At 42.4% G+C, this 8,967-nt stretch overlaps 1 pseudogene; it reads left to right on the top strand.

Moving 5' to 3' along the window:
* The first annotated feature begins 4,485 nt into the window (after positions 1-4,485).
* LOC114629949 lies at positions 4,486-5,895 on the top strand (annotated as a pseudogene).
* The last annotated feature ends 3,072 nt before the right edge of the window (positions 5,896-8,967 follow it).

Here is an 8,967-nt window from a genome sequence, read left to right as displayed (position 1 = left end):
TGTTGAAAACTTGAAAATGTATTTGTTATTCATTTTTATTCTCTTTTTTGCATTATAAAAGGAAACTAAATTTATATATATATATATATATATATATATATATATATATATATATATATGTTATCGTCCTGTTGAGTCAATTCATTTTTGGCTTTTCAAAGGTGAGGGTAGAATTATGTGCATTGTGCAGACAAATGAGTGAATAACCCACAGTTCCTTTTTTGTATCTGATCTCACTCTATACCATGCATGGAATGCTTTCTCTGTCTTATCCATTATAGTCCTTTCAGCTCGTGATTGACACTAGAGCCTTTTGCAATGCTCTGTCATCTTTCTAAGGGCCATAGCAGCACAGAAGCAGATTTAGGAACACCAATGACTGAGTGGTGTGGGATATTTTGGAATCTTCCTGATCATTGTGGGCTCCTTTGAAATTCCAGGGCAATAAAATTGTGACAAGATTTCTGATTTTGGAATGGATCCTGTCCGATGAAGCTTCTATGAGTAACAGCAATAGACTTTCTTACACTGCAGAAGGATAATCTCTGGGTGACTGGTGTAAATATAAAGAGCCAGCCCAAACAGATTTATAATACCCCTAACTACACTTCCATCATATATCATGGCATGTGTGAGTTCCTCACTCCCACAAGAGAAATGACTGAGTGTTAAAGTGATGAAGCAGAAGTAGGATTAACTACAGGAGGGAGACACCAACACTCACAGGAAATCACCCATCTTCACACTACTCTGCCTCCCTAAAGATGAGAGTTCCTTTCCTTTTACACATTGGGAGGTATGTGCAGTTCCTTAAACAATGAGACTATCTAATGGTCTGTTATTAAACACCATAAGTATGTTTTATTCTGAAGAACTCCTTTTAAGGATACTTCCTAATGTTTACAAGAGGCTTTATAGAAAATGAAGACAATCTAAGGTACTAATTAATCTGTAAGAAAAGTCACACTTTTATATATGTATCTTCAAAGGAACATTCTTAGTAATTGTGGCTATTTCCTTGATTTCAGCAGCAAAGTCAACATTTTAACAATCAGCTTTCACAGACTTCTAAATATTCACTTATGTTCCTGACAACACTTGGGAAACATGTTGCCTAATTATTTTTGCTTTTTTATTCCTTCAGTTCCTCCTTGGTTATGCGAGAGTGCTGCAATGGGAAGACTTGTTTAATCACATAACTAAATGAGTGCCAAAACAATGTGAGTCCGGAATAATAGATGCATTCCCTGCAGCCTACGGAGCTAAGCTGTTGCAAGCAATACCAGTATGTAAGAACAAGTCTCCTAGTTCAACCCGATGCAAGATCAGACCATTAATCACTGCAAAGAAAAATGTGTACATTCTTGACAAGGAAAACGCCCTATCAATATAAGATGTTCTGTAGCATTAATGCATACAGGGTGAGTATCTCCCACTTGCACAGCTGACAAATCTCAGTCATAAAGGATGGCAGAATACAATTTAACTGAAAGTGAAATTTAACATTAGTTATAATATATTCATAATGATATTTCCAGAAAATATTCTGAGCATATTATACCCTAGGATGTATTTTGCAGCTCTTTTCTGAAGGTCTCATAATGCACCTAGGCCTGGATTCTCACAGGTGTTTCTGAAATCCATGACATGGGTTTCAATCATCAGTGAAATTTAATAACCCCAACCCCCAACTTCATTTGTTTTTAATACTAATTGTTGGTTTCATACTTCCTCAGGATATGGTCCTGGTGCCCACAGGGAAGTCATATCTTCCTTGTTAATGCTCTGCACTATGTTGTGAAAAGAATGCATTTTGTATTTTTATATGTCCATAAGAATTAAGACATTTATTTGAAACTATTCAGACAGAGTATTTTTGTCATTCACATTCCTACTCCACTTCTATGGACCTGTAGCTCCCTGTGCCCCAGTGCCCCCTGACGGTGACAATCACCTTGTTTAGAGTTTTGTGCCAAAGATCACAATTTACTTTCCTCACCATGTCTCTCACACTGTAATATATGGCAGTGTCCTCCTGCATCAGACTGTGCATTTGTAGATAATAAGTTCTTTTAATTGTTCCTGTACATGACAAATTGTTCTTCACAGACTCTGCATAGGGTTGGCACTCCTGTCATAACTACTCTAGCCCCTTCTCTCGGGCATGGTGAATCCAGTTTATCTAGTAATCACTGAAGGTGAACTCATAGGCTTCAGAATAGAGTTTAAGTGACACTCAAGGTTGTACCAGGCTCTCTCCAGATTCTACCAGCTGTATCTCACCATGTATGCCTGAAAACAGCAATAATCCTAGTTAAAAAAAAAACCTCACATATATTTACTATCACTTTTATGCATGTCCTCTTGTACAAACAGAGTCTCTTCTCAGTGCATTATATTTTAAAGAGCCACAAGGAAAACCTATCTAAGCCTCAACTCCATAGAGTATAGTTTATTTTCAGGGCTAGTCACTAAGAGGGAAAACCTGGCTGAAGCCACAGGTGAGGCTCAGCACTGGGCTGGTTCTGATGAGTAGCAGAAGTTCCTATTCGCATGACCTCTACCTATGTAGTAAGCTGTGGGGTGGAAATCTCTGAGACCAGAGTGTTCTGACAAGATGCAAGCATCATTTTTGGTCATTGGCCATTATGACAATTATGTAAATAGCATCACACACTGTCATCTTTCCAGATCAGGCTGAGGTCTCGAGTATGATCCCCAGTGTCTGATTTGTGCTTCTCTTTGCTGTATTCAGATCCTCTCTGAGAAAACACTTGGTAAGAATCAGTCTTGTCTGATAAAGTTTTAAAATCACCTTCAATGTTATCAGAGACTTTGATTTTGTTTTATTTCAGTTCATGAAATCATGAATACATCGTTTTTGAAGCAAATGTTCTTGACAGCAGATGACTACACATTTACAATCTCCACTTTTGAAAAACTATTTTTGAATTTTTTTAAAAGAATAAGAGATGTTTGGTGTGAGAGAAGACATAAATGAAAGGGAGGTTGGACCTGTGTAACAGTTTTTACCTGTGTAAAATTGAAGCCCAAGTTGACCAATGTTTGAGGAGGTCCTTAGTATTAGTTTGGGAATAAGAAGGTAACCAAAATCATATTTCCAAGTAGAGTTCAGAGTTCAATAATATAAACTCTTGATACAATATCTTGATTCATAATAAATATGAAATTATTTTCTAAATCTCACCAAATGTTTAATGATTTTGGATACTTACATGTTGTCAGCATGTAGAAGAATGCAAATTGATCCATTCTTATCTCCTTGTAGAAAGCTCAAGTCCAAGTGGATCAAGGATCTCCACATAAAACCAAATACACAGAATAGGAAAGACTAAGAATCCTGGTCTGATTTCCTCTGCCAGAGTTGAAGGATCAGGGCTGATTTGCTTTACATGAGTTTAGGTCTTTATTTGCATGACTCCTTGCTAAATGAGGTATCCTATAAGGAAATCTTTAATGAGCATTTTCTAATGCAGATTTCATACATGAAACGAAGGAATTTGTGGCAATTGTAGCTTTAAAATATCCTCTTTTTAAATAAAAGATCATAAAAACGACTTCTGTTTTTTGGTCTAGAGTACCCAGCTGCTAGCCTTCCTTGATTCAAAGAAGGTAATAACATATTCATCATTTATAAATCATGAGCATAAAGCTAAATAATATTAAATGTATTTAATTCAAATCAAATATTTTATTGATTATATTTAAATCAGTGTTTGAAGATACAACCCAAGAGAGGCACACGTGCTCTGTCCCTTCCCGTGGCAGGCAGAGGGAAGAGAAAGGGGGCAAAGACAGAGAGAGAGAAGAAAAAGTAAAACCACAAACTTCCTTTGAAAGCCAGTGTGTAGGCAGGGCCTCGAGCTCACGCCGGAGGCTTGGTCACTCGGGAATCCTGAAGACTCTGGGAAGCTGGGGGAACCGCCTGGGCTGCACCCTGCTCGTCCTAGCCCCCTACCCTGCTCCAGTGTCCCTGGTGTTGGGCGTGTGTCCGGAAGTGGCCGCCACTCAGGCTTCAGGCCTGAGTAAAGCCTGGTCAAGCTTCGTAAGCTCCGGGGCTGACAGCTGGGAGGCAGCTGGAGCAGTCGGAGCCTCTCAAGGATTTCCCTACCTCCCGCCCAGAACCGCCAGAGTTGAGTTCTCTCCCAGTGCCAGAACCTCATCCACCTCTTTGAGGGAAGAAGCCGGTACCACCTAGTATCTTCCATCCTTTCCAAGTCTGGAAACGCAAGTCCAGTTAGCCACATCTGGTCACAGCAAGTCAGAGGTGGAATGAGCTGAAGCCTGTTTATAAACGCTCAGAAAAACTTAATCTGGAGCTAGAGTGGCCTACACTGTTCACTTTGATTTTCTTTGTTCCCTTTGCTCTGTAATTCAATGACCTTATTGGCCAGGTCTCTCTTCTGCACACTAGAATAGCTCTAGGCAAGGTCTCTGAGGTCACAGAACACTTAATTCCCCTCAGCTAACTCTATACCCACTATGGAACCACCTCAGGCTGAGTGCTCAGCCCCTAGTAAGGCCAATAGTTCAGAAACTGTTGAATCTGAAAAACATGAGGCCCTGTCTGGACCAGAGAAGCATCCTCACGACAAGGACAGTGTAGATGTTGATGGGGCAGCTGGAGAACAGGAGCCAGGAGACCAAACTTTGCCACTAGCCCAGGATGGGGAAAATCTTGAGTATCCTCCTCCTGAAGCTAGCTCAAGTCCTGGACCAGCTTGTGGGACATCATCTGATATAAAGACAGCAGAGGCGTGTTCCAGGCCACAGGAGCTTCCCCAGATTTCTACTGTGTCAAGTGGATCCCTTGGAAGGGAGAACAGACCCCCATCATCAACCAGAGCAACAATGGTCCTTGTCCTCTCCTGGCCATCATGAACATCCTCTTCTTCAGTGGAAGGTGAAGCTGCCCCCTCAGAAGGAAGTAATCACATCAGATGAGCTCCTGACACATCTTGGAAGCTGCCTTCTGTCTATCAAACCCCAAGAAAAATCTGAGGGCCTTCAACTTAACTTTCAGCAGAATGTAGATGATGCAATGATGGTGCTTCCTAAACTGGCCACAGGTCTGGACGTCAATGTGCAATTCACAGGCGTCTCAGACTTTGAGTATACACCGTAATGTAGCATCTTTGACTTGCTGGGGATACCTCTATATCACAGCTGGCTTGTCGATCCACAGAGTCCTGAGACTGTGAGTGCTGTTGGGAAACTGAGTAGAGAAGATAATCACCTGTAAACACTCTAGTGACTCCAACCTTGTGACAGAAGGCTTGATTGCAAAGCAGTTCCTGGAGACCACTGCAGCACAGCTGATCTACCATAGCCTCACAGCAAATGCTAAGGAAGATGAACTTAGTGTTTTTTTTTTTTTCGAAACAACCACTTTACACGATGACTAAGCACAAGAGTCACCTGTCACCTACTGGTCACTGACCAAGGTTTTCTACAGGAGGAGCAGGTGGTGTGGGAGAGCTTGAATAACGTGGATGGCGACAGCTTCTTTTGTGACTCTGACTTCCACCTAAGTCATTCCCTAGTCAAAAGCCATGGAGCAGAAGGTGCAGTAGCTCTCCAGAGAAGCAGCTGCAGGTGGACCAGGACTACCTTATTTCCTTATCCCTGCAGCAGCAGCAGCAGCAGCAGCAGCAGCAGCAGCAGCAGCAGCAGCAGCAGCCACAAGGCATTCTGGGCCTTAGTGACCTGGAATTGGCCCAACAACTTCAACAAGAAGAGTATCAACAACAGCAAGCAGTTCAACCTGTGCAAACAAGGGTGCCTTCGCCCCACGGGAGAGGAGCCACATCTGGACGCCCAGCTGGAGAGCAGTGGCAGAGGTCAAAGACTGAGTCAGACTGTGTTCTGCTCTGACTCCGCCACATACAACCTACCCCTTCTTTCAGAGGCTGTGACTCACAGGACCTCACCTCATCTCAATCTCGGAGGCATACAGGGTAACCTATATGCACTGTTGGGGATCAGAACAGATAGTAGGTGCCAAGGTCAGACTTGGTACCATCTTTGCCCCTGTGTTGCTGTCTTCTCTTCTTCTCATCCAGGGCCACGTGGGTGTGGATTGGGTGAAGATCTCTGGTGCCCAGCCCCATTTCCTAACCCAGGCTGCTAGGTGAGGCACCTATCTGGAAAGCATCTCTCCTGTGTCCCTGCCCGTCTGGTTGCTCCCAGGCTAACCCACAGGCTTGTCTTTGTTTTAGGGTTTGGTTTGGGTTTCTGTCTTTATTATTTTTAATGCCTTCCTAGGAGTTAGGAAATAAAACTTCTTTCCTGAGATTTGCATTCCTACCCTGGAGCAGTAGAGTTAAGTATTTGACCCAGTTGAGGAATGTGAACAGGGGAGGAGCCAGGGAGGTGAGAGATTTCCTGTCATTTCTCACAGAGCCAACAGGGGGAACGCAAACATTCCCCATTTCCTGGGTTTTGTAGGTGCTCTGTGGGAAGTAATGCTCTTGAAGTAATACCCTAGTTGGAAGTGTATTTCCAAATCCCTGCACTGACAATATGAATTGGGGGGAAGTTACTGTTCTTAATTACCTGGGGAGGAGACCCAGGGGTAGGGTATGTTGATAACTGTTAAGTGCCATGCTGGGGCAAAAACAGGATTCCTGTTGAATAGCTGAGTAAACTTCAAAGGCACCTCACCTCCATGGTCTCTTCCTGGTCTGTGGCCTGCTCCACCCAAACATTAATCAGGAAACATAAGAAGATAGTGAATTTGCCAAAATGTTTGACTACCAGGGAGATGTTCTGGCCTTTGGGGAGATGGAGTAGGGGAGACACTATCTGATATCTCCTGTTACTCTTCTCTAGAATGGAGCTAGAAGATGCCACTTTGAGAAGAGAGAAATCCAAAGATATCAAAGAAATTTAGAGGTCCAGCCTCAAGAAGGGTATATGGTATTCCTTAGGGTTCTTCCATGTGTTCAACCAAATATGGGCATCTCAGACTTTTGAATCCCAAGTCAGGGTGGGTCAGGAAAGTCTCAGATGTCTTCAGCTCTAAACAGGGCCAGAAGTGCTGACCGACAATCCTCTCTGACTGCGTCCTGCAGGTAAGGGAATCAGTGTTAGAAAAACATATTAGAAAACCTCTTTACCACCACCTCCTGCTGATACAACGCTCTTCATCAAGGAAAGACCTCTCTCTGGTGCCTGGAGTTCTATACTCAACAGAAGGAAATAGGAATAGAGGGAAGGGCTAGGATGCCAGGCTCCAGGGTAAGAAATAGCCAAGTTTAGTCTGGTAGTCATGGCACACGCCTTTAATCCCAGCACTTGGGAAACAGAGGCAGGCGGATATCTTGGTTTGAGGTCAGCCTGGTCTCCAAAGTGAATTCAAGTACAGCCAGGACTACACAAAGAAACCCTGTCTTGAAGGATAAAATAGCTAAGTTTTACCTGGAGAGAAGAATAGAGAGACTTCCCAAATTTCTTCTTAAACTCAGCCTGAATGCTGAGAAGGTCACTCTCTCTTCGGGATATAAGGACCTGCATCAGCACTTGGAAATTGGGCTCAGTTTCCTGGTAAAGAAGCACATTGGGGAGTATGTAGCAGGCAGTTAGAGGATATTTTCACCAAGAACAGAGGATGGGTAGGAAGCAGAGGAAGGGTAGAAGCAATAAAAGAGCCAAAGTTGCTGTCTATTCTCACAGAAGGATTATAGATAAAGATCTTTATCTGCCCTTTCCTGTGGCACTAGAGAATCAAAGCCAGAGTCTTGAACATACTAGTTACCACTGGCCTTGTTTGTTTGTTTGTTTGTTTTTGGGGTTGGTTTGGGTTTTTTTGAGACAGGATCTCAGTGTGTATTGCTGTCTGGCCTCAAACTCAAGAGATCCAAATGCTAGGACTAAAAGTGTAAGCCACCATGTACAGCCCAACATTTTGTTTTATGTGAAGCTGTGTGTGTGTGTGTGTGTGTGTCTATGCCAAATGTGTGTAGATGCCTGTGGAGGGCTTCATATCTCCTGGAGCTGTTGTGAACTGCTGGACATTGGTACTGGGAATCAAATGCAGGTCCTCTGGAAGAATGTGAAACCCTCAACCACCGAGCCATCTCTCCACACCATGCTTTTGTTTTTGAAACAGTGTTTCATGTACCCTAGACTGACCTTAAACTCGATATATAGCTTTGAGATGGGTGTCACCAAGTGACTGCCTGGCCTTGAACTCAGAGAAAGAGATTCACTTCCTTCTGCTTCTAGACTGGATTTGAGGTGTGGGCCACCATGCCTGACAAACCTCCAACTCTTGATCTTCTTGCTTCTACTTCTCAGGTGCTGAGATTGCAAGTGTATGTCTCCTGGCTAGCAGGATAGGTTCTGACATCTATATTTGAGAATGTGGGTCTCATGATCCCAGTATACTAGGACTTATGTCAGTTCCTTTACATGTGAGCCTTACAGGTCTAACAAGTGCTCTGCCACTAAGCTGCTCCCAGCCTACAGATTGGATTTTACATCAGAACTCAGATAAGCACAGATCTTCAAGTGAATCCTGGATTTGACTCATAATGATCTAGGCTTTCTTAGCTAAGTATAACAATCTGTTGTCAAGATGGATATCTCGATGATTGAGCAAGGGCATATACAGACTGTCTTTTGAATAGTCATCAATGGGGCATGGTGCTTAACGCTTCTTTGTCTACCAGAGTGTGAGGCAATAACCTTTCATGTACTACACATCCCTTTTAAAATTGTATTTATTTTTATTTTATGTGCATTTGTGTTTTGCCTGCAAAAAAAAGAAGATATAATCCTTTATTTTAGCATGTTGGAGTCTTGGAATTAACTATGAATAATTGAAAGTCACTATTATAAATATATTTAATAATTATAAAATAGCATGAATAATGAAATGTTTACACATACACATACACTCCCATATATATTTGAGAGTGAGAAAATGTTTCTCTAGATGTCTGA

Source organism: Grammomys surdaster, unplaced genomic scaffold, assembly GCF_004785775.1.
Source record: "Grammomys surdaster isolate TR1022 unplaced genomic scaffold, NIH_TR_1.0 323, whole genome shotgun sequence".
NCBI classification, from domain to species: Eukaryota; Metazoa; Chordata; class Mammalia; order Rodentia; family Muridae; genus Grammomys; species Grammomys surdaster.
The sequence above is the reverse complement of the archived record's forward strand: the minus strand, read 5'-3'. Positions and strand labels throughout refer to the sequence as shown.